Genomic DNA, 23,307 nt, shown 5'->3' with positions numbered 1-23,307 from the left:
TGGTGCTGCCGAGAGATCCTAAGAGGAACTTTAGTGAGATACAACTTAATGAAATAATAAAAAGAAAAATTATTCTGGAATAGATTGCATTACAGCGCAGAACAATCGTGGGCTGCCTTCTGCAAGCACCTCCATGATCCATCCTGTATTTCAGGGGTTTTTCATTTTAACTAGAATTTTCTTTTGAGGCTAAGGCAGGACATAGGAATGTTGAGTTTGATATCAAAAGCACTTTTGTAGACTGGAGAAATATGATTCAAAACTTCCATGTGTTATATTTTTGCACATTCGTGTATGTATTTGCAAACATTTGCCAATTTGCTAAAAGCTGCCCAAATTGAAGCGATGTTGCCTGGCTAATCACTGTAATAAAACTTGATTGATTGGTTCTATGATTGGTTCTATAATAATAGGTGATTTCTTGTGTTTTGTTTATCATTGAGGCTATGTCCGTGAAGGTGGACCTCTGGTATTTTTATTGTCTTCCTTTGAGCCTACGCTTCTGTATCTCCCCTGGGTGGCTCTATCTGAATACAGAGCCATGGATATACAAATACACAAAACCAGAAGGGGGAGTGTGGAGAATGAATTGTTCAGATTTCATGACATAAAAAGTCATGGTAGAATTCAAAGAAAAACAATGGAATTCTTGGCTTTAAGAAAAAGAAAAGAAAGACTTTTTTTTTTTTTTACAAGCTTTCAGTATATGAAGTCAGCGATTTTATAAAACTAATTTTGACCAAAGATTTATTTCATGATAAGTCCAATTCAGTGGGTGTTTTGAGCAGAGAGATTAAACAGTTGAGTTATTAAAAAAGAGTACATCTTGTACTGGTGATAAGATTCTTGCATTTATTGTAATTCAAATTGTTCACTTATTGTTATGTTTTAATTGAATCCCTAGAACCTTGATTGCTTTAATGAGTTTGGTAGTAGTTCCTTAAAAATAATCAAGCTAATAAACTTTTAATGGCATGTGTTTTAAATAATTGATTGGAAATGATGTAAATATCTGTTTATCTAGTAGTCTCCAACAGTTTCCTTACTCAACACCTGGTCTGTGGGTTAAGAGTGAGTGAGTGTGTGTGTGTGTGAGTGTGTGTGTGAGTGTGAGTGTGAGTGTGAGTGTGTGTGTGTGTGTGTGTGTGTGTGTGTGTGTTTTTACATGATAAACTTGAGGTATATTAAGAAAACATGTATTTTCCATTTTCTCTAAATGTTTTCTTCAGTAGCAGACATTGGTAGTATTCATTGACTAAATAACAGATGTGTGAGGAATTATCTAAATGCAAGGCTATATAAAAGTTCATCATGCCTTGCAAAGATCTTTTAAGTTGTATATATCTCTGATCTCATAAGCATTTTGCCCTTTTTATGTCTTAAAATATATCTGCTAACTTCAGAGAACTGAAGCCAGTGACATCTATTTTTCAGAAAACAGATTTTTCTTTTTGAGATAAAGTCTCCTTTGTTCAAGGCTGGCTTTGAACTTACTGTAGCCAAAGATATCATGACTTGCTGGTCTTCTCAAGTGCTGGGATTATAGGTCTGGGCCTCTGTGCCCAGGGTATGTGGTGCTAGAGATGGAACCCAGGTCTTTGTGGATGCTAGGCAAGCATTCTACCAGTTGAGTAACTTCCATTCCCCAAGAGACATTTGACTAATATTTAACCCATGATATTTAACAATGTCCTTTTGAATATCATTTCTATCATAATCCAAGATTTCTTATTCTGTTTTCTTTCTTCATCTTCCAAACTTCAGGCAAGATGAATATGGTATGGTGGTCCTGGCCTTGTTCTCTGGTTGGCTCAGAATATGGTATGGCACCCCTTGCCTTGTTCTCTGGTTGGTTCAGAATATGGTATGGCACCCCTGCCTTGTTCTCTGGTTGGCTCAGAATATGGTATGGTGGCCTCCCTGCCTTGTTCTCTGGTTGGCTCAGTAGTGGTTAAAAGCACAAGCTAGCAGCATGACCTTCTGAAGTACTTCAACTATTTCTCAAGTTAACACATGTAACAAACTCAGTAAGGTGTTGGGTAAACAGTAAGTACTTCATATGTGTTGAAGTCTTTGTTTACTTGTAATTATGGAGCATGACATATTTTGATAGAAAATTTTTATCAAGGGCCTTTAATAATAACAAAACAACAATACTTGGCCATCTACATTTTGCCCTAAATGAAATGACTAATTCTGAAGGGAGCCTATAAAATGTTGGTCTTTCATGCATGTGAAGTATGTTAACCTCTCATTTACTCTTAGACTCTCACAAGTTTTTTTTTCTTTTCAAATAATTGAGACTTGGGGAGAAATGGCTATGCTACAGAGCTTCTCATCTACTCTTCCGCCACTGCTTGAAAACTCTCTCTCTGCCAACACTGATGAGATGAAGTGGAGCAAGATTAAATCCTTCTTGTGACTGAAGAACTCTGTCCTAAACCTACGCTGCATTTACTTGTCATACCTCATTGCTTTTCAGTCTGTCTTCCATTTCTGTGACCTTGACAGTTTTGAATAGTACAGGTCAGTTAGTTTATGGATTGACTCTCCTTTTTTCCATGGTTAGATCAAGGGTGTATGATTTGGGGAATATCATAGACAGGCTGCACCTTTCTCATGCAATCATGTTATGATCTGTGTGTCTTATTCCCAGTGACGTCACCCTTGGTCACTAGGCTAGGAAGGCATCATGTTATGGTTCCTGGTGACGTCACCCTTGGTCACTATGCTAGGAAGGCATCATGTTATGGTTCCTGGTGACATCACCCTTGGTCACTAGGCTAGGAAGATGGCTGCAGCTTTTCTTCTCTGAACAGTTGCTGGTTTTCCCTCACTGGTGTAGAGATGAACTTCCTGGAGATGAAGTGGAATTCCTGCTTCTTCTCAGCTTCAATAAACGTTAACATCCATTGGTAGGTCTACCTGCAACAGCTCTTGCTGTGAAAATTGAATTGCAATTTCCTGTCCATTCTTCAGCCTGATTATCCTTAATTGTCAACTTGACATAGCCTAGTGTCACCTGAGAGTGGAGTCTCAGTTGAGAGCTTATCAATTTGTGTGGGCATATTTGTGGGGGTTTGCCTTGATGGTTAATTGATGTAGGAAAGCTCAGGCCACTGTGGTCAGTACCATCCCTACGCACGTGTTCCTGGGCTATATAACAAATTTAGCTGACCATGAGCCTGCAGGACCCAGTAAGCAGTGATCTCTGTGATTTCTGCTTAAAGTTCCTGCTTGATTTCCCTCCTTGACTTCTGTCAATGATGGACTCTGACCTGGAAGTGTAAATAAACTCTCTCCTCCACAAGCTGCTCTCAGTCAGAATCTTTTATCACAGCAGCAGAAAAGGAAACAGAACATACTTATTGATTCTACATTTAATAGTTATAAGTAAGAGCTGCCTATTCTTCAAAACTGGTTAATTAATTTTCCCTCAGATCACTTTCAATATTAAAAATAGTTAAGACCTTTCTTTTTTCCTTCTGCATGATTTTTTCTTATTTTCTCCACCTACATTAATTCTCAAATGTATCCCCTTTTGATGGTCTACATACACAAGTATTAGAATTAGTTGCTGCATGTTATATATAGCAGTTACTATTGATTACTGTGTAATTTAAGCATTTTTTGTGCCTTTCTTCAGAATCTTTGTTAGAGCTAGGCCTGGTGGCTCAAGCCTGTGATCCTAGCACTATGGAGGCTGGGACATGAGGGTTATATCTAGCTTGAGACTAGTGTGATCTACACAGTGATTGCTGGGCAAGCCTGGGCTACAGTGAGACCCTATTCCAAAATATCTATCTATCTATCTATCTATCTATCTATCTATCTATCTATCTATCTATCTATCTATATCTATCATTTAAATGTTCTTCTCACTTTCCAGAAGTCTCTGGAAAGGCTCAGTAATGAAAGGCAGAAACACAGCAAAGTGGAAATTAATAAAGGATTTTGTATAGTCTTGTGGGAGAACGAAGGTGATTAGAAGAAGACATCTGACTGCCGCTTGTGGCATTGACACATTTAACATGTCTGGTTGAGTTGACACCATACACAAAGGCACACCACGGTAGCAATGACTGTAGCTAAGCCACATCTGCATTCTGTTCCTGTTGATGTGTCTTAACAACTACATCTTATGAAGCACTTCTCAGGTTAATGGGTGATGGAGCTTCTGCTGATGTCATTTCCATGTAGAATTCTTGACCCAAGAGCCCATTTCCTTAGCTAATGTTAATCCCAAGAGCCTCCAGAAGTAGCAAGTGTTGCAGTGTCTGCTTTAGAAAGAATCACAAGGTGCTATTTATTAAGCAGCCTCTTTAAGTTGAAAGCCACATCGGTCACCATGGCAACCCTGAATGCTTTGTCACCCATATCTTATGTGTACCCATGTCTCTATACTGAACATTGCTGTGAACAGCTGTAATCCACAGTATTTGGCTTTGTCTGGCTGCATGTTTTACATGGCTGTGTGTAACAAGCCAGACTTTCCAGTCTTGATGTCACTAGATGTAGCCTTCATCCAACAGCCAATAAAAGTTTCAGAGACGTGCCTTCATTTTCCTTTGTTTGGACTAATATGTTACTCCCAATGTCCCCAGTAGGTTTGAACCACAATTTCTCATTTACCCAGAAGTCTGTAAAGGAACAACTTTTGTTATCACTGTTGCAGAATTTTCTTTCAGGGATGCCCAGAATCCTGCCAAACCAAGCCTAAGTAAAGTGATCGGACTAACCCCACAGACAACACCCTCTCCTGGGTGTTGTCTGTGGGGTTAGTCCGATCACTTATCCTATTAATTACTTTCATGAGAGCTTGGATTTGAGCAGATGAGTTGGGCAGAAGGCAGTCAAGGTCCTAAGACAAATAGACATTGCAGAGTTGGGAATAGGAAGAAGAATCACTCACTAATTAAGCCCTGCTGTGACCGAGGCCCTGCAAGCAGGGGGTAGATGGATGATCCTGACTTTGTAGATAAAAGAAGCTGCTATAAGAAATCAAAGATGCATATAAAGTTACAAACCTACTAATAAGTGGGATGAGGTTTAGACCCCAGCTACAACCCCATCTTTCCTACTCTCTTGCCCTTCTACAAAGAGACTTGGACCAGAGCCAGAAAACCTGGGCTTGAAGCCTAGATGATGTACGTGCTGTGGTCTTGGGCACATAGAACCATTTGATGTCATAGAACCGGTTTTATCAAGCCTAACACGGGAGATTTTAAAAAGTGATAGGAAATAAATGGAGTGACTTTTTCTTAAGTATTAAACATTAGTATCAGCCAGTTGGGTGTATTGGGGTCATTATTTTCAAGCACAAAGGCAGTAGCATGCAAATATTTGTCTAAAAGCACTTCTGAAAAGGATGTACTGATCGACCAATCCTTGGAGACAGGGGGAGGTGATCTTCCTTAACCAGCTGGCTCGTGCACTTCCGTGTACAAACAGCTTTATAGTCAAGAGATGCAGCCAAGCACCTGTGCGAGTTGTCTCAACCCTACAGTGGCCCACATGGCCTTCAGTAGCTCCAGCTTCTTGAGTTCTTGGGTCCGTCATGATCATCTTTTTCCCTGTTGGTCAGTGAATGGTCCATTGCTTTCTATCTGTCACCGTCAAGCTGACTTTGTGTTTTGAAAAGCTTCCAGTACTCCTTCCAATAATGAACAAGAAGTAAGAGAGAAGCTGGGGAGCTAGGGAGTTTTCACTAATGAAAGTTCATATTCTCTGCACAGAGACTCCAAAGACCAGAAGATGCTCAGAGTGACCTTCTTGCACTCTCCCCCTCCAAACCATTCAACTTGAAAAATCTGTAAAAAATACTTTAAAAAAAAAAATCTATAAAAAGAAAGCGAAGCTCAAACCTCATGGTTATTTAAGTCTGGAGAACTAAAGACATCCTTGTTCCAAATCACACCATGACAGGCTTAATCAGTTTTGGGTTTTGATCCTTTATCATGTTCTTCCATTTCTTCTTGTGCAGGAGTCATTGGTAAGTGTTTCATAGTCCACAGGGAGACACACAGGCTCATGAATGGCTTTCTTTAGACACTGTAAGAGAAGCAGAAGATTTCTAAGAAAATCTTATGAATGGAAGCTAGACATTTGATATTTTGTTTTGCCACTGGGACCCTAATTGAAGGGAGAGGCCTTCTACATTGACCTGCAGAGATTCTCTTTATGGGATGACAAAGACCAGCACAGAGCTGTTCTCCCCTACTTTCTTACGGCCTTTAGGAGAAGGAAAGGAGTTGACTTTGATGTCACCTTAATGGTGCAGGTTGTCACTTGGTCCATATTCTTGCCTGCTAGGAGCTGCTTAGCAACACATCTGGATGGAGCCTAGACCCAAACATCTTAAAAAGCCCTAATCCAAAGTGAATCTGCTATAAATAATAAACAGCACATTGGCTCCCCTTACTTCTATTAATTCCCAAATAGGTCAGGCACGTTGTTTAAAAATGCAGGCACCACAACAAAGAACCATCCCTAGATGCAGAGCTTGATGTGTGCGCGCAGATTTTCTGGACACACTACAGAAAAAGTAGCCCACACCTCTACTTCTCTACTTAAAATATTTATATATTATCTCTGAAAAGTGCTACTTCTGAAATGCAATTTATTATAAGCTGATGGAGCTCAAGGGCTCTCCGTCCTCTGAGAAGCCCTTCTCACTCTACGGCTGCCGAGTGATTTGTGCTAACTTTACTTTCTTGGACCCACGGAGTCCTCAGGAGGATTGAGGCTGTTGCCAAATTTCTCCCAGTCTCTTGCCGAACAGCTTGGCACTCATCCTCAGTCCTCTTTTGTTTCTGCCGAGGGTCTAATTTCACACGTTGGGGGATCTCATTGTTAGCAGGCCAAAATAAAATGGCATATAGTTCAAAACTCTTTACACAATTCACAACACTCCCCCGCCATCCGGAGTTTCATCAGCTCTCCTTTCTGCTCAAGTCCAATGCTAACTTACTTTCTTTCATGGCAAGAGTAATTAGACAGTTAGGTATCTGCACTTTCAACGTGAAATGGCATATTTTCTTTGATGCCCCCTTTTGAAAATCAGAGGAGTCACGTGTTCCACTGAGAACATGAATGGTTAGAGCCCAGAGTATATCTCCTTGGATAAAGATATCATAATTCCACTGGGAAACGGCAGTAATTACTTTTTTCTGAATAATCATTTGCAATTAAAAAAATATACACAGGTGACCTTCATTACTGTGTTTAAACTTCCTGACTCTTAGAAACCAGTTACTTCCTTTAAGCTAGCCTGAATTGCCTCCTGTCTTCTCCCCAGTCCCTAGAAAGACTATAACTAAGAATGAAATAGAAGTCCTGTGGAGCTGGGACTGAGTGTACATCTGGCCCGATCCATTCAAATAAAAGTGATATGAGATGGCTTGCAGCCTGATTGCTGGAGTTCCCTCGCTTGTTTCCTCCATGAAGTTTGCACTGGTTTCTAATAAAAAGGAAACCCTTCAAGACTCCGGAGAGCATTCTTCCTCCTCTCCACTCTAACTTGCCTTACACTGTCTGCTGCTACCATCCATCCATCATGGATGAGCATCTAACTCTGGGACACACTAAAGCGGAGGATTCATTTATACTCTGGGAGGGAGATGTAGCCAATAATTTGGGGATATAGTTCACATACACCAGAGTCCTGGAAAAGGAATGCAGACAAAGGAGAGACTCAGGTCATACAGTAGGAATGGCTGATTGGAAAGTAAGGCACCCTATGCTGACACAGGGAGAAACTGAGTCACTTGGTTCTAATCTTCTTTCCCTGTTAAATCTGAAATGCTTAATGAGGCAGGGTCTACCTCACCATTGATCTTCAAGTCTTAAATCCTTTGTATATAATAGGTATTTTCCCTCCCCTCCTCCTTTCCCCAGTACTGGGGATTGAACTCTGGATATTGCATATGCTGAGTACACACTTTACTACTGAGGCACCTACCCAGCCCATGTAAAAGGTATTCCTTAACTACTCTTTGCATGACTAAATCAATGGGTCAAGAGCTCAAAATTAAACAAACAAACAAACAAACACATAGCTATGTCACACAGGTCAAATACCTTGAGTGACAGTTTCCTAAAATACTGGAGAATGTGCCTCTCAGTCATCCTGCCTAGATCAGATGTAGACTCCACCACATACTAGGTCTATTGTTTTGGAAACTCACTGAGTTATCCTAAGTGTTGTGTAAAGGTGAGACTATTTACAGAACCTGCCCCATAAAGTTATTGTAAAGATTCTGGGCTAGTGATTATTAGGCACCACATTGGATGCATAATAAACACTTAATGGATCTCACTATTTTTTAACCCATCTTCTCTAGCTATTCAATACCAGCACCAGAATTGGAATCTATGAGTGTCCCAGTATAAACCCTGTGGAGCTTCTAGACTTCCACACCGCAGGCAGCTTTCTTTCCTGGACAGAAATAGTTAACAGTCTTGGAGTTCAGTTGGCCATGTGTTGATGTACTACAATACTTGTTTCTTATCTAGTCTCACAGCTTTCTAAAAGCTGAGTTGTAGATGAAGACCAGGGAGCTTTTCTGGTGTGGTGATTTCCCAGAAACTTTGCTCTGATTCCTAGACCACAGCAGGCGACCACAGCAGCAGGGCTTCTTGTCTTGTTTAAGGCATACTTGTTTCTACTGAAGCTGATACACTAGGAACAGAAACAACAGGGAGAACACATTGCAGTTTAGTTTTGATAACCCAGAGAGCCTGCACAGCCTGTGTTGGTGAGCAGATGAACCATTCTTCATCCCTGTGGATGAGTGTTTACTTTAATATATTCTACCTCATCCAGGGATTGGGCATTAGGTATGTGTGCCATAGACTATTGACACATTGGTGGATAATATACCATTCAAACTCCAGAAGCCAAAGACTATTATTTAATTTGTTCATCTACCTTGTGTGCGTGCATGCGTGTGTGTAAGTCTCTGTGTACATAGTCATGTGTGAATGCACCTATGTGCACAGGTATGCACTTGTCTGTGAAGGCCAGAAATTGATGTTGAGTTTCTTCCTCAATTGCTTCTCGCATGTATATATGCGCGCACGCACACACACACACACACACACACACACACACACACACACACACACACACACACACACACACTGAAGCATAGTCTCTCACTGAACTTAGAGCTCATTGATTTTTCAGCAAGCCCCAGGGATCCTTCTGTCTCTGTCTCCCAACCCTGGGATTATATATAGATATATACTACCTACCATGCTCAGCTTTTGTACATGAGTCCTGCAGGATCAAACACAGGTCTTGACATTTTTTGCCATAAGCATTTTTACCACCTGAGCCATTTTCTCTACTGCTCACCAGTCTTTGGTTTTGGGTTATGTGGGCGGCGCTATATATAACCTTCATAACTGAGTGGCTGTGGTAAGGACAAAAGTCTGATGATGGGGATAGTGGTGGTCTGAGCTCTATGTCTCTGGCGTCCAGTAGGGTTTAGTCACATGATAGGGGTCAGGATTCCAAAAGTAGCCCATAGAGGGAATGTCCTAGTCCCCAAGTGCTTTTCAAGCCCCATCTTGCATTAGGTTGGTTAATGTTCAGTTGACCAAAGTGAATAACATAACCATGACCAAGTTGAAAGGTAGAGGAAAAAAAAACACCACTCCTAGTTGGGGAGCTTCAAGGTCAAATTGCAAAGGTGTGAGACAAATCATTATGACCATTTTTTAAAAACAATTCCCAATGTGTGAAACATGGTTTCAAGTTTATGGTGGCGAGGCATAGATTGAAAGTTTTTAAACACCTGCTGAGGCATTTCCAGCTCAGAAGTCCAACAACCCCCAATTAATTTGAAGTGTGTTTCTTACTTCAGGCAGACTACTTTGGGGTTATATGGTTTTAGTCTGGGGTCACAGAAAGCTTAATGCCTATCACAAAGTGTGCAAACAGAGCCTGGACTGGTCCCTGTGCATATAAAAATCTCCTTTATGCTTCTTTTTTTTTTTTCCTTATATTTTTTTAAGACAGTGTTTCTCTGTGTAACAGCCCTGGCTGTCTTGGAACTCACTCTGTAGACAAGGCTGGCCTTGAACTCACAGAGATCCACCTGCCTCTGCCTCCCGAGTGCTGGGATTAAAGACATGCGCCACCACTGCCTGGCTCCTTTATGCTTCTTAAGCACCATGTGTCTCTGGTTGTGGATAAGCTTTGCAAAGGAATATGTGAAATTTAACAAAGTTTCCTGGGGTTTTAATTTTCATAAAAACCATGGCAATCACTACCAGGTTTCCTTTGCAAAGCTTATTTCTAGGCCCTCTAGGAGATGCTATGCTGTGAGCCATGGCCCTCTGACTCAGGTCCCCTTAACTCTTTGTCTAAGACAAGCAGCTATTTAGATGCTGAGTAAGTTGGGGGGGAGATCCTTTTCTCGCAGAGCAAAGGAGGCTTCTGAACTGAGCCTGGCCTGCTTCAACTCTTGCTGGATTAGCTGATGTGCCTCGAGTGGTCTCTCAGACCGTGGTCGTGCAGCTCTGACTAGCTATAAAAGCAGCCCCTGGGGTCAGTCTGTGGGACCATGTGGCTACTTCTCTAGGGTGTTGTAAGTGGTAAGGGTATGTGGTCTCCTTCTGCTTGGAGGGGCTCTTTTTAGACGTTTTCTTGGGGAAGGTAGATTATTTCATACATTAGAGACCTCCTTTCATATATAAAGTAAACCCAGGAGCCTCGCTTGTGTTAGCTTATGTTAACTCATCAACCACCAAGACCTATTGATTCCACTATTTAATGAGCCGGGGGTGGTGCCCGCTGTGCCAGGGCCACTCGGGAGACCGAGGCAGGGCCGTCTTTGGTGTAGTCAGCCTGGACTTCATAGTGAGTCCCTGGGTCAGATCACAGTGTTTTATTTCTAAAAGACAATGGGAGTTTTTCACAAACCTGAGACAATCTTATTGTAACTTTAGCTGATTACATATTAAGTTCCCCTTTGCCACATAACCTAAACTATTATAAAGAATAGGTATTGGATGTCTGTCACAATCCAGCATATAGTTGATCCTCTTTACTTTGACCTCTACGATACCCAGAGGCATCAAGGAACTGGACCATCTTCCATCTTATTCTCCTGACAGTTTTCTTTTGTCCCTGGATTCTAATTCATGTTGTCATATGTGCCCAAATATATGTAAGCCATACTGAAAGTTAATAATCACTACTGTTGGTGAACTTCCAAGGTGTGGATCAGTAAATTACAGCCCACGAGCTAATCCTGACTTCCTTCCTGCTTTTGTAGATAAAGGTCTGTTGAAACAAAGCCTCTGCTTTACCACCAAGAAGACAGGGTTGAGTTGGGGTTGTAAGTAGCTCTGGTTCTAACCATGCTGAGGGTTAGCGCATGCCACTGTTTCCTCTTTCTATGTCTTCTACGTTGGTGGCTCCCTTATCATTCTTGGAAAATGTTGCATAGATACCTCGTTGGTTTCTTGCAGATTCTGATTTGATTTAGGGATTGTAAGATTACTCGGGGACTTTGTGACAGTGTGGACTTGTCAAATCATGTTGTGTCTACGTAGCCAGATGATCCTCTTGGGGCATGAGAGTCCAAAGAGACTGTTTGTTAGGGGGTCACTCTAAAACCCTGATGCTCCAGTCTTCCTGATCTTAATCTCTGGAGGTCTGAGAGGAAAGGGAGTGGACTTTGGACTAGTTTAGCATTCTATAAGTGGCATGATGGTGCAGTACTCACCCCACAATTCACGTTAAGGGTGGTTTCAAAATACAGCGGCATTACTTGAATGAACAGCGTTTGTTTACTAGACAAAAATATAATGAAAGACAGCTGTGTGTGCATGCATGCCAGGAGTCTCTGGTGTGTATAGTCTATCTCTGAAAAAATAATCTTACAGTTGTCATTTACTTTTTCTTAAAGCAGTGTGCAATGGGTAGGTTTGCAGGCTGTATAAATAACGGCATTCCTTGTGATTATTTCAAAGGAAGTGGAGTTGAATTTTCTTCTAAGCAACTACTATGTTTTACATAATCATTCTTCAAAGCACCATTCCTGGGGCCTTATGCATAAAAGTACCTTGAGTTTGAAGTGTGGTTTGTACACACAGGGAGGATTGGATATTGAGTTTGGGGACGAGGATCGGTTACCTGTCTAAGGTACTTCCTATCTTAAAGAACCTACATTGGGCAATACTAGGCTCAGCTCAGAGAGAGAGGGTTTTTATCTTGTAAGTGGCTTAGCAACGCCAACTGCAGCCATCAAGACTTGAGACTGTTCTGAATTAAGTTCTATCATCGATTTCTGGCTCTTTCTTCCTGGTTTTGGTCATTCTCACCCCCTTTAACCTCCAACTTTCTCTATTTCTGGTAGCTGCAATGTTAATGAAACAGTTAAGGCTCATGCTTGACTTTTATAATTGACTCTGTGCATTTCTTCAGACTGTGGCTTGAGATAGTCCTTCTTAAGTCTGTCTTGCAGAGCAGAGGGCGACCAGATCGGTCTGTTTACCACACTCCTCCAGAGCAGCTCCCCTCTGCGGCCACAGCTGTCCCTCCAATCCCTTCATTTCTATAGCTATTATCCCCTGGGGATCAGAATAGCAAGTGCTTCTGGAAATCACCCTTTGGGTGTCTTGACTTTCACTTCTGCACTTAAAAATAAATCATAAATAAGTAGGTTGTTCTCCCCTTTGACTAAATGAGTGATTAATTCTTACACTGGGCAGCATTACTGAATTTTTTTTCTAAATAATTTGGGCCTGTGCTCTTCCTGTTAGCTTCTGGACTTTGGATTTCCTCTTCGGCACTCACTCCATGCATCAATTTTCTCTTACCTGAGAGCCGTCTGATACTGCCACCCCAGTGCTGTTGAGGAAGGAAGGACAGCTTCAGCTGCTAAGATTATCTCTGTGTCACCATTAAGAAGGCGTTATCTCTGTGTCACCATTAAGAAGGCGTTATCTCTGTGTCACCATTAAGTACACATGTTAGGTATGTCTGTGACTCACACTTGGGGCCTTTTTCCAAAATATAGCCTAAGGTTTGGCTTTTTATCCTACGTGTGTGTGTGTGTGTGTGTGTGTGTGTGTGTGTGTGTGTGTGTGTGTGTGTGTGTGTGTATGAGGCTATTTTCACCATGGACTCCTGCCAGAGCTTTATCCTTAAGTTAGAATTTTGTTTTCTATTATGGGTGAAGAAAATCCCTTTTATTTTCTTCCTACATGGAAACCAGTAAGAAAAATTACAAATTCCCTCCCATCTTTTCTCAGATTGTATTGGCAATGAATCAAAATGTATCCACAGATGGAAACTAATTGTTTAATGAAAGTATGCATCTCCTACCGTCTTCCTTCTCCTCCTTGGGAAGGGAGGGCATAGGCTTTCTCTGCAACTGGAAGATATGCTTTCTCTCTTAGCTGAAGTGCCTTCTGTGTTCATTACAACCATCACACCCATGGCTTTGAAGATTTTTGACCATGTTCTACAACCCCAGATAGGCCTCATTTTTAGCCAAGCATATATGCTTTCAACTTCCACAAATGACTTTGATTCCTACTTTCTAGATCTTTTCCTGAAACCAAACTTTTTTTTTTTCATATTTGCAGGCTTCTGGAATGTTTTGAACTCTTCTGAGACCAAAAGAGAAATAGATCAAAGAAGACCTCTGACCTTGGTATGTAGACACATCCCAGTTGGGGTGTCCCAGAAATGATCAGGGCACCTCCTCTGAGTGCTTTGTTTTATCCAAAGTTCAAGATTGCTTGAAGCTAGGAGCACGTGTTCCTGTCAGATTTCTTAGACATAATGATTTGGAATACATGTGACATAAAAATGAGCAACTTGAACTTGAATGGATTTGCTTTGAAAACACCTAGATCTCTCTTGCTCCAATACTCTGCCATGAATTTGACTTTGGCCATTAGGCGTCTATTACAGAGTAAATAATGTACCTACTGGCTAATGTTTGGTTCTGGATAAGTGAATCTAGTTGCTAAAGATTGTTGCCATATGAAAGTGGGATCAAGGGGCAGCTTCTAAGGAAGGTGCTGACCTTCTAAGACACATGCTTGGATCATTTTGGTGTATACTTATGGCTGGTCTGGGTGAGTGCCTGTAGATGGTTTAAAGTTACATTCCTTGTTTAGATGTAATGTAAGTCTAGACACTCATGGTTCTAAATCCAGAATGAAACACAATGATAAATTCCAAGGATAGTGGCTTGGGTGTCATTTGTTGGGGTCATTTCTGTGTCTGTAGGTGGATAAGGATATTGTAGGTCCACTCACCAGCAAATGGAGATGTGAGTTTTTCTTGGTGGGAAGCAGGGAGCTTTGGAATGTCAAGGTTTCTTGGAGACAGAAGTTGGTTGACAGTTGCTTTTTCTGAGCCTCTTGACTATCCTAGAGGAAGAGAGTGTTCATAGAGCTGTGGACTCTGGAAGCATTTCACCATCCAGTGGCCTGAAATATGCAAGACAGAATTTCGCAGTGTTTTGGTATAAACTTTCCACGTGGTCATTTGAAAATGGCAACACTTAAGAAAGATCAGGGACCAGGGTCCGGTGGCAGATGCAGAAGATAATCATTTTGATGAAGTGCTGAGTAGCCCACAGGCTTGCTATCCGATGCCTTGATAGCATATTTTAGAAAGTAGAGCTGGTTCCCATTCACGAAAACATTCCCCTTTGGTGAGATTGTCTCATGCCTTTGATCATTTTGTTTTCATCTAGTCTAAATAGCTTTGGAAAGTAAGTGTGGCTACAGGCACAAGGCATGCTTGGATGGTAGATGTGGAAGAGTCCCATGCTTGACCTCAGATAGTTGGTCTCTGTTTATTGTCACCTGCTGCTTTTCATCCTGGTGGGCAGAGCAGCCTTGGTTCAGACAGTGTGAACCTTTTACATAGTGAACCTCTCAAACACTTGGATTTTCTAGCAGGGAGAATTCTGGGTGTTTCTCTTTGTGTGTGCTAATGGTATGGACTGATCTTGCAGAATCATTGCAGCAAGCTGTAAATGATGTATGAAATGAAAAATTCCTGCCCAGTGCACAGAGCGAATAGATACAGTTCTGTGCAATCACTGCAGTGCTGAGCTATTCATTTTAATATTTCCTTCAGACATACAATCATTTTTTGGTGAGTCACATTCATGTGCTTGCCATTGGCACACTGCTCAGATTTCCTTTATATATGCTTCCAATGAATTTCAGTGCTGTACATGCATATGTGAATGAATATATACTGCACGGCAGAGGAATCAGCTTCTCAAAAATATTTTTAATAAAGACAACATCAGCACTTTCATTTTTGAAAAATGTTGAAAATAATGAAGAATGCAAATAGCAAAAGTAGAAATGATTTAATTCCATGCTGGGAAAATGCCCTTGTTAACATTTGGTATCTGTCCTTGAAAGCATTGCTCCTTCTGTTATTAGATAATAGTAGTAGTAGTCGTCGTCGTTGTCTTCTTCTTCCTCCTCCTCCTCCTCCTAATCCTATAAATTTACTTTCTAAATTTTTTATTCTTAATTACAGATAGGGCTTGATTTCTTCCCTTGGTTTTCTCCACTGTAAACTTGAATCATCATATATTGTCCATATGTGAACATAGCACACAATCTTCCTGTTTTTTATCATTGGCTAGTATATGTTTATTTTTTTCTAATTCTGCTACTGCAAATATTTTGTCTCAGTATTGTCATGCTCATGTGCTGATAGTAATTTTGCTGTTTATTCCTGTTATGCCCAACGTGTCTGTTTTCTTTTTCAATATTTTCTGACAATTGTATTTGTTTTTCCGTGTTGGATTTGGATGATGACTGAGTTGTATCTGTAAATTATGGGATTGGAATTGTTGTCTTTGTGGTATGAAATCATTCCATTAGAGAACAAGTGTGCATTTCCATTTGTAGTGTGTGAATTCATTCCAACATGAATTCATCTTTGCATCCTGGACTATACCTCCCTAAGACATGAGCTTATTTTACTTAGGGTTTCTGAACATTATCATTATACTTGTGTAATTGTATTTTTATTATTAATTTTCTGGTCAAGAATAACAGTGGCCTCATATTATTGACTAATAAAGACTGTTTCATCTCTTCCCGACTCTGGAGCAGGTCACATAGCATGGAGTGACCACTCCTCTTCTTTAGATGGGAGAGAAGGAGAGAATTAGTGTGTGAACTGTCTCACTGAGGGGCAGTGAGGTATTTGAACCCTCTAATTTTCATTCAAGATTTCTATATGTTCCTGTTTTTTTTTTTAACTCTGTTTGAGTTAATTTTAGTAAATTTATAGTCTTCTGTTGAAATACCAGTTCATCTGGAGTTTACATTTGTGAACACTGTCTCCACCACATGTGAGTTTACAACGTGATTCTGTGCAGCTAGTGTTGAATCACTTCATGGGTCGTCTTTTCCTTGATCGTGAATGTCGTGGATCATTAAGAAGAATCAGCCCTTGAGATCTCTTTCTTTTAGCTTAGGTTTTATTTTTCCTTGCTGGGTTCTTAAGTTGCGTGTTTAATTCATTTACATTTTATTTCTTTCTGTTTACTAATGAAAATATGTAAAGCTATAAATTTTCACATGGTTCCCACTTCACTTGGTGCCATACAATTTTCTATGTGTTGTGTTCTCAGTTTTACATTGTGTAATATGAACCTGAGGTGGTGTTTTTTTTTTTATCTTTCATAATCCCAAATTATTTTCTAAGAGTCATCTTAAATTTTAAAAGGTGAAATTTGAAAGTTCTATTTGTGTTACTATTACTTTTACTTAATCACTTTAGACATACATGACTTTAAGTTTAATTTTATTGACATTTTCCTTTGAGGGGATAGAATAGGGAAGGAGTCCATGGCCATTGGAAAGAAAGGTTGCTTGCTATGAAGAGGGGAATTTATTCATTCCTTTATCATGCTCCTTTGGGTCATGCTTCCTGATGTACCTCTGGCTCCTTGATCAACTGTGAGGGAGTTAAAATCTTTTATGAATTCGTTGTTACCGTTTTTTTAACTCTGATTTATAAGAACACGTGCCTTCTCTCAATGAGCAGTGCGCTTTTGTGATTAATTGTTCTCCTTCCAGAAGAGGTCCTTTCAGAGTTAACATGTTTGCTCCTCAGGCTGGCCTTAGCTGGCTAGTAGGATCTTCTGTAAGGCTTACATGTGACGTGTGTGTGTGTGTGTGTGTGTGTGTGTACATAGATGTGTGTGTATGGGAATAGGGTGTGTGAGTACATGTGCACGAGAATGTGTCTGTGGTTTGTATGTGTGTGTGCATGCACATGTGTATGTGGGGTGTGTGTAAGTGTGTGTGCATGTATATGTGTGCGTGTATATGCACTTGTCTGATTTCTATGACAGCAGTTAGCTTCCAAATCAACTGGGGACATTTTTTTTTTCTGATGCTTTCATGTATGTGCCTGATATCAGAATCACACTTAAATCATCGAGAGGGGCCAACCCCAGGACACAAGCACTTTTCAAGCCTGATTCAACGTTTTGCTAAGATTCTGTGGGCCAGAGTGTCACATGAATGACCATCCCAGATTTGAGAGGTAGAGAGATAGACTCTGGACTTTAAATGGAGAAGTTGCCTCTTACCGTGTCCCCTCAGCCGACAGCCACCTGCCCTTTTGGGGTCCGACTTTGGAAGATGGATCTATCTATCTTTCACTTCCTATTTTTCAAGGAGCTTCACTAACCCCTGTAGTCTTAGTCTCTGGTCTACGGAAGGCCATGAAAACTCCAGTTCCCAGCATGCACTTTTGTCCTCTCTTCTGCCCAGGGTTCAGTTCAGCACTTCAATTTTGAGGTGATTTCCTTGAGAGACAATATGGTCTCTCCCCTCCCTTTTCTCTATAGTCACTGTTTCTGAGCAGATGTCTAGTAGGTTAGTAGAGAGAGTTCTGTGGTAAAGATTCCAGCTTCACTGGAGATAGCCCTTAGCTGCTCGGCTGCTTATCTCCTGGATTGACAAGCCAGGAGTCTCCCTCATAGTGGTGGTTGTAGAAGATTTAAACAGGAGTACAAGGCCCTTCCCTATTTTCTCTGTCTTCATGGTTGTATGACTTCTTTGCAAACATTTTTTAAAAAATCAGGAATACTGTATATATACAGAATGAAATATAAGCTGGGGATGCCATTTATGGGGTATAATAATGAAACAAGTGCCACAAACATATTAACTTGGTTGAACAATAGGATTACAAGTCCATGGCACATGCCCTGTGTATCTTCTAGGTCCAGCCTCTCCATCATTTTCTCTCTAGGAGATGGTCAGTATTCAGAATCTTGTCCTTTGGGACCTTTGCATTTCAAAATACTATTTAATTTTTTAGGTATGTTTAATTAAGCAGTATATTGTTCAGATATTTTAAACTTCAACTATTACAAAACTATGTCATACTGAGTGTAGGTTGATAAATATGACATGATGAACTTGCACTCAACATTGCTTCTAAGATCCACCTATACTGTCACATTTGCATACGTTCTTGTCCTTTCTATTGCTGTACAGTTGGCTTGTGTATGAAACATTGCATTTTAAAATCTATTTATTAAATTGAAGCTAATTTTTTTTTTATCTTATAACCATTGTTTTTTGAGATAGGTTCTCATATCATATAGTCCAGGCTGACCTCAAACTTACTGAGGGTGACCTTGAACTTCTGATTTGCCCACTTCTACAGGCTTGCACCATCAGGCCCAGCTTCTACAGAGCTTCTGTGACTTTATGTATGCTGAGCTCTCCCATTTGAGCTATATTCCTACCCCCTCTCCATAATGGTGCTTTGAATATTTTTGAATGTTCCTTCCAGTATTCATGCATAAGAGGGAGTTTTTCCAGCCTGGATAGACACTTCATCTCCGTCAAAATGCGAAGTATAAAAGGCGATGTGACCTTACATTCCTTACTGGGTCCTAGATATGGAGTGTTGATCAGATACACCATGTACCCTCTTGCCATTTTGATTCTATCTCATCCCATGTTTTCTTATTTACTATTCATCTGCTTGAATACTTGCATTAAGTATCACTTTGGCCAAGGCTTTTCAACATAGCCCAGGCTGGTCTGAAACTCCCAATCTCGCCTCCAGCTTCCGGGCACTGGGCTGACAATGATGCTCTGTCCCGTTTGGCTCACGATATTGATTTTTCTATTTTACTGTTTCTTGTTCTTACCTCTCATTTGACATGGTTTCTGTGTTTGTAAGGGTAGGTATAATTTGGCCAACCGAAGCACATACAGATGCTTAAATATTTGCCAGACATGAAGCATTCTTGAGAGTATTCATGGGAGTACAGGAAACGCTGTTTCAATGTGTGTTTTAAAACTGGCTCATCCTGTTCACTACCCTGAAGTTCAGAAATGTCAACACAGAACTCTTAAAGCTTAAGGTCATTTTATTTCATTTGAGGGTGACTGATGATATTTGAGGTCTTCTGTTTGTCTCGCAAGCTCATTACATTTCTCTTGTTCTCAGAATGTTCTAGTCCCTTCTCATTCCCTGGTTCTTGTTGAATTCTGTCTGCAAGACAGAAATAAGCTTCCAAGGAATGTCAGAGTAGAAAATACATGCTGGGTAGTGTTTTTCTAATTGATCTGATGGGCTACCTCAATCTTTCCCTCATGCACGACTCCATCTTTAAGCTAGTATCGATTTTCATAATCTATGTTGCTTTCATGTAATTTTATCTCCTCAATTCTACCCTTCATTTTTAGGTCCTATCAGTCTCCTTCTGTTGGTATTTCTATCTTTGTCAAATATGGACAGATGACACTGTGAAATGTGCCATTTGACTGGAGAATGGTATGGCCGCCCTTCCTTTCCATATGTATGTAATGAGAGCGACATGTGTAGGTTAATGTATATATTTATAGAGGGAACTATTACAGCTATTTTATGATATTTAAAACTAAATGCCACAGTTGTATTTTTTTCCATAAGTAAGTCAAAACTTCCCTTAAAGAAAAGCCGAGCAAAGTAGTAATTTGGAACTAGTTGGCTTAACTTAAAAAGCTCCCTGGTGACACCAGAGCATGCTTCATGCTATTGCTTTCTTAGACTTGCTCATTAAAATATTGACTACTCGTTTTCCTCAGTAAATGCTAATCCCAGCTCCCATGTACATGTGTTTACGTTTCACCACAGGCAGCCTGCCAGGCTAGAAAGAAACCCAATTTATTAATTTCACCATTTCCTTTTCAGCAAAGAAAAGATGCATTAAATTAAAGGTTTGCTAAAAATAACAAGAAACAGTTCCTGTCCGTACCAGGCATGTATGGCTGTCTCTTAGGCTGAGGTGGTGATGGTTCCGGTATAAAGGTCTGCATGTGTCCGCTCATCCATGCTCCCACCTTCTCTGTGTGGAGTTCTGTCTTCTAAAAGATCTCCCCGGTAGGCCCTGATGTTGGCTTTTCTTCTGCTCCTTCTTCCCGGGGTACTTTCGCTGGCGCCAGCTGATGTCTATCTGAGGAGGCAGAAACCTTTCTGTTATTGTTGTTAAAACACGAACAAGTGTGGTTAATCCTCACTGAGCTTGTGCCACTGTGATGGAGCACTCTCCCCAGAAATCTCGGAAATTTTGGGGGTACTAGAGTGTTCCCATTTGGTTTATGGTTCATAAATGGATTGGCGTTATTAAAATCCACAGAGGTCTTTGTTCACTGAGTCATTTAGAGGGCCACCCATTTGGAGGGCCACCCATTTGGAGGGCCACCCGTCATGTGCTTCCTTATATGGTTTGAACTGGATCATCCTCCCGGGTCCCAGAGCTGTTTCTCAAATAACTCTTCTGTAGAAAGCAGCTAATTACACAGCTGAACACCTTGCCCTTTTAGGAACTGTGGAGTAAGTATTCACAATGCATTATCTAAACTTGCAAAGTCAAGGGAATTTTCAACAAAAGCCAACCATCATTAACCTTATCAGTATCCCTTGCCGGGGTGGATGGTGCTCTTTACTTTGTGGAATATTTAATTTATAAACTGGATTGACTGGCAGAGGCTTACTGTGAGACCCATCATCTGTAAGGACAAAGGAGTCATTTGCAAATGTAACTGTCTACTTTGGCGCTGGGTACAGTGAAATCTGTGCCCTAAAAGTGGGTTTGTGTGTTGTCTTAGTTTTTTTCTATTTTATCCCCCTAATGCCTTGGGCTTCCCCACTGTGTCTCTTGCTAAGAGCAAATGGCCTTCACTTTAGCAGGGCTACAAGAACAGGTCTTATTGATAACCTTCATGAGCTGTTTCTGCTTTGTGGAAATATTAAGAAAACAAGGTTTTCCAAGTAGTTCATTGATGGTCTTTGTTCTATTTGTCTTAAGTGGCCTTAAGATTTGAAATCTTCAGCACAAAGTCCATATGACTGTTAAGGTTCAGAACCCAGGCAGGGAAGATGGCTCAGTTAACAGACTGGTTGCTTTGCAAGCATCAGGACCTGAGTTCGATGCCCTAGAAATTATAGGGAAAAAAAATTAAAACACTATGAGTCATATGTCTGTGATCCCAGTGCTGGGCGGGAGGTTCCAGGAGGATCCCTGGGACTCACTGGCCAGTCCACCATCTCACACACACACACACACACACACACACACACACACACACACACACACACACACGGAGAGAGAGAGAGAGAGAGAGAGAGAGAGAGAGAGAGAGAGAGAGAGAGAGGTGGGAGATGGAGACGGAGACAAAGGAGAGGATATGTTAGAAACCCCTTCCCCTCCAGAGCCCTTGAATTATTTCTGCTTTGTTTTTATTTATGTATATGCTTATATATCTTTGCATGTGTGCTATGCATGTGCATCTGCCCACAGAGGTCGGAGAGGGTGTCATATCCCCTGGAGTTAGAGTTACACACAGTTGTGAGTTGCCCAGTATGGATGCTGAGAACCAAACGTGGGTCCCCTGGAAGACTGGCTAGTCTTTTGAATGACTGAGCCATCTCTCCAATCCTGTTTGAGGGATTGTTTTATTCCATCTTATCTCGCTCCCTTTGAATGAAGCTGCTCCTTGTATTTGTATTTGGGGTGGGTATGTTATCCTGTCAGTTGCTAAAGTCTGGTCAGACTTGAACTGGATACAAACCAACAGCTTAATAGTCTCTCCACTATAGTTTTGCTCCTCAAAGTGGTCAAGTTCAAGACGCTTCTTGGGAGGACATAGGTAGCCGTGAAGTGTTGTTTCACGAGGGAAACTGCCTCATCCAGCTGGTAAGCAATTTATGCCCTGAAGCATGAAGATTTCATAGCCCTTGTAATTTTATCCTTCCTGGTGTCGCTGCAGGTGCTATTTTTATTCATATAAATATTTAATCTTCTATAAAACTTATTAAGCTGTTGGCCTCAATACTATTTTTTGGCAAGTTCCCTAGGTTAAAGGCACACAGTCAAGTACAGCAGCTTAGCTCTAGATCACAGTTTTAAATAAAAGTATACACGGCGATTTTCTGAGATTTAAAAATCGACCCCAGCAAAGCTGTTTGGGTTTGGCTGGGACGTTCCCATCATCCGGTCAGTCTCACGAGCACAGGGATGCTATTTGAGAAATCAGAAAGCAGATTCAGGGAAACTGAGGGGAGGGAGCATAGTTAACGCCTGCCTTTCTGTACAGCTAGTGAGGACAAGCAGAAAAAGCATGCAAGCAGTACCCTTCACTTCCTTAGTGCCTCATGGTAAAGATGGTTTTTTTAAAGCTCTTTTTTCTTTTTCTTTTTCTTTTCTTTTCTTTTCTTTTTTTTTTTGGTTTTTTCGAGACAGGATTTCTCTGTGTAGCTTTGCGCCTTCCCTGGAACTCACTTGGTAGCCCAGGCTGGCCTCGAACTCACAGAGATCCGCCTGGCTCTGCCTCCCGAGTGCTGGGATTAAAGGCGTGTGCCACCACCGCCCAGCTCTTTTTTCTTATTGGTTGAGAATTTCATACACACATATCATATTTTTTGATCAAATCCACCTCTTTCCCTCCCCTCCAGTTTCTTCCCTATCCTCTCTCAGTACATTTCCCTTCCAACTTCATGTACTCCTTTAAAAAACCATTGAGTTCACTTAGTGCTACCTATATGTACATGGGTGTAGAGCATCTGCTGGAACATGTACAGCCTATCAGGGGCTGCATCCATGAAATAAACTGACTCCCACCCACCCCCATCAACCAATTGCCAATAGCTTCTTCAGTTAGGGTTGGGACTTCATGAGTCCCCTCCTCCATCCATGTTGGGGCGTTGGCTGGCTTGATCTTGCACAAGTCTTGTGCATGCGTCACAGTCATTGTGAGCTCATGTGTGCAATGGTTCTGACA

General features: G+C 41.0%; 1 long non-coding RNA gene across 2 annotated transcripts in view; it reads left to right on the top strand.

Annotated features, from left to right (window-relative positions):
• Positions 1 to 23,307, top strand: part of LOC128104462 (uncharacterized) — a 732,114-nt gene that overhangs the window by 172,753 nt on the left and 536,054 nt on the right. For both annotated transcript variants that reach the window (XR_008216011.1, XR_008216010.1), the window contains exon 2: positions 13,606 to 13,673. This is a non-coding gene — a long non-coding RNA (uncharacterized LOC128104462). The remainder of the gene's footprint in view (positions 1 to 13,605; positions 13,674 to 23,307) is intronic.

Source organism: Peromyscus californicus, unplaced genomic scaffold, assembly GCF_007827085.1.
Source record: "Peromyscus californicus insignis strain IS unplaced genomic scaffold, ASM782708v3 Scaffold_8__1_contigs__length_139910024, whole genome shotgun sequence".
Classification (NCBI taxonomy): Eukaryota; Metazoa; Chordata; class Mammalia; order Rodentia; family Cricetidae; genus Peromyscus; species Peromyscus californicus.
The sequence above is the reverse complement of the archived record's forward strand: the minus strand, read 5'-3'. Positions and strand labels throughout refer to the sequence as shown.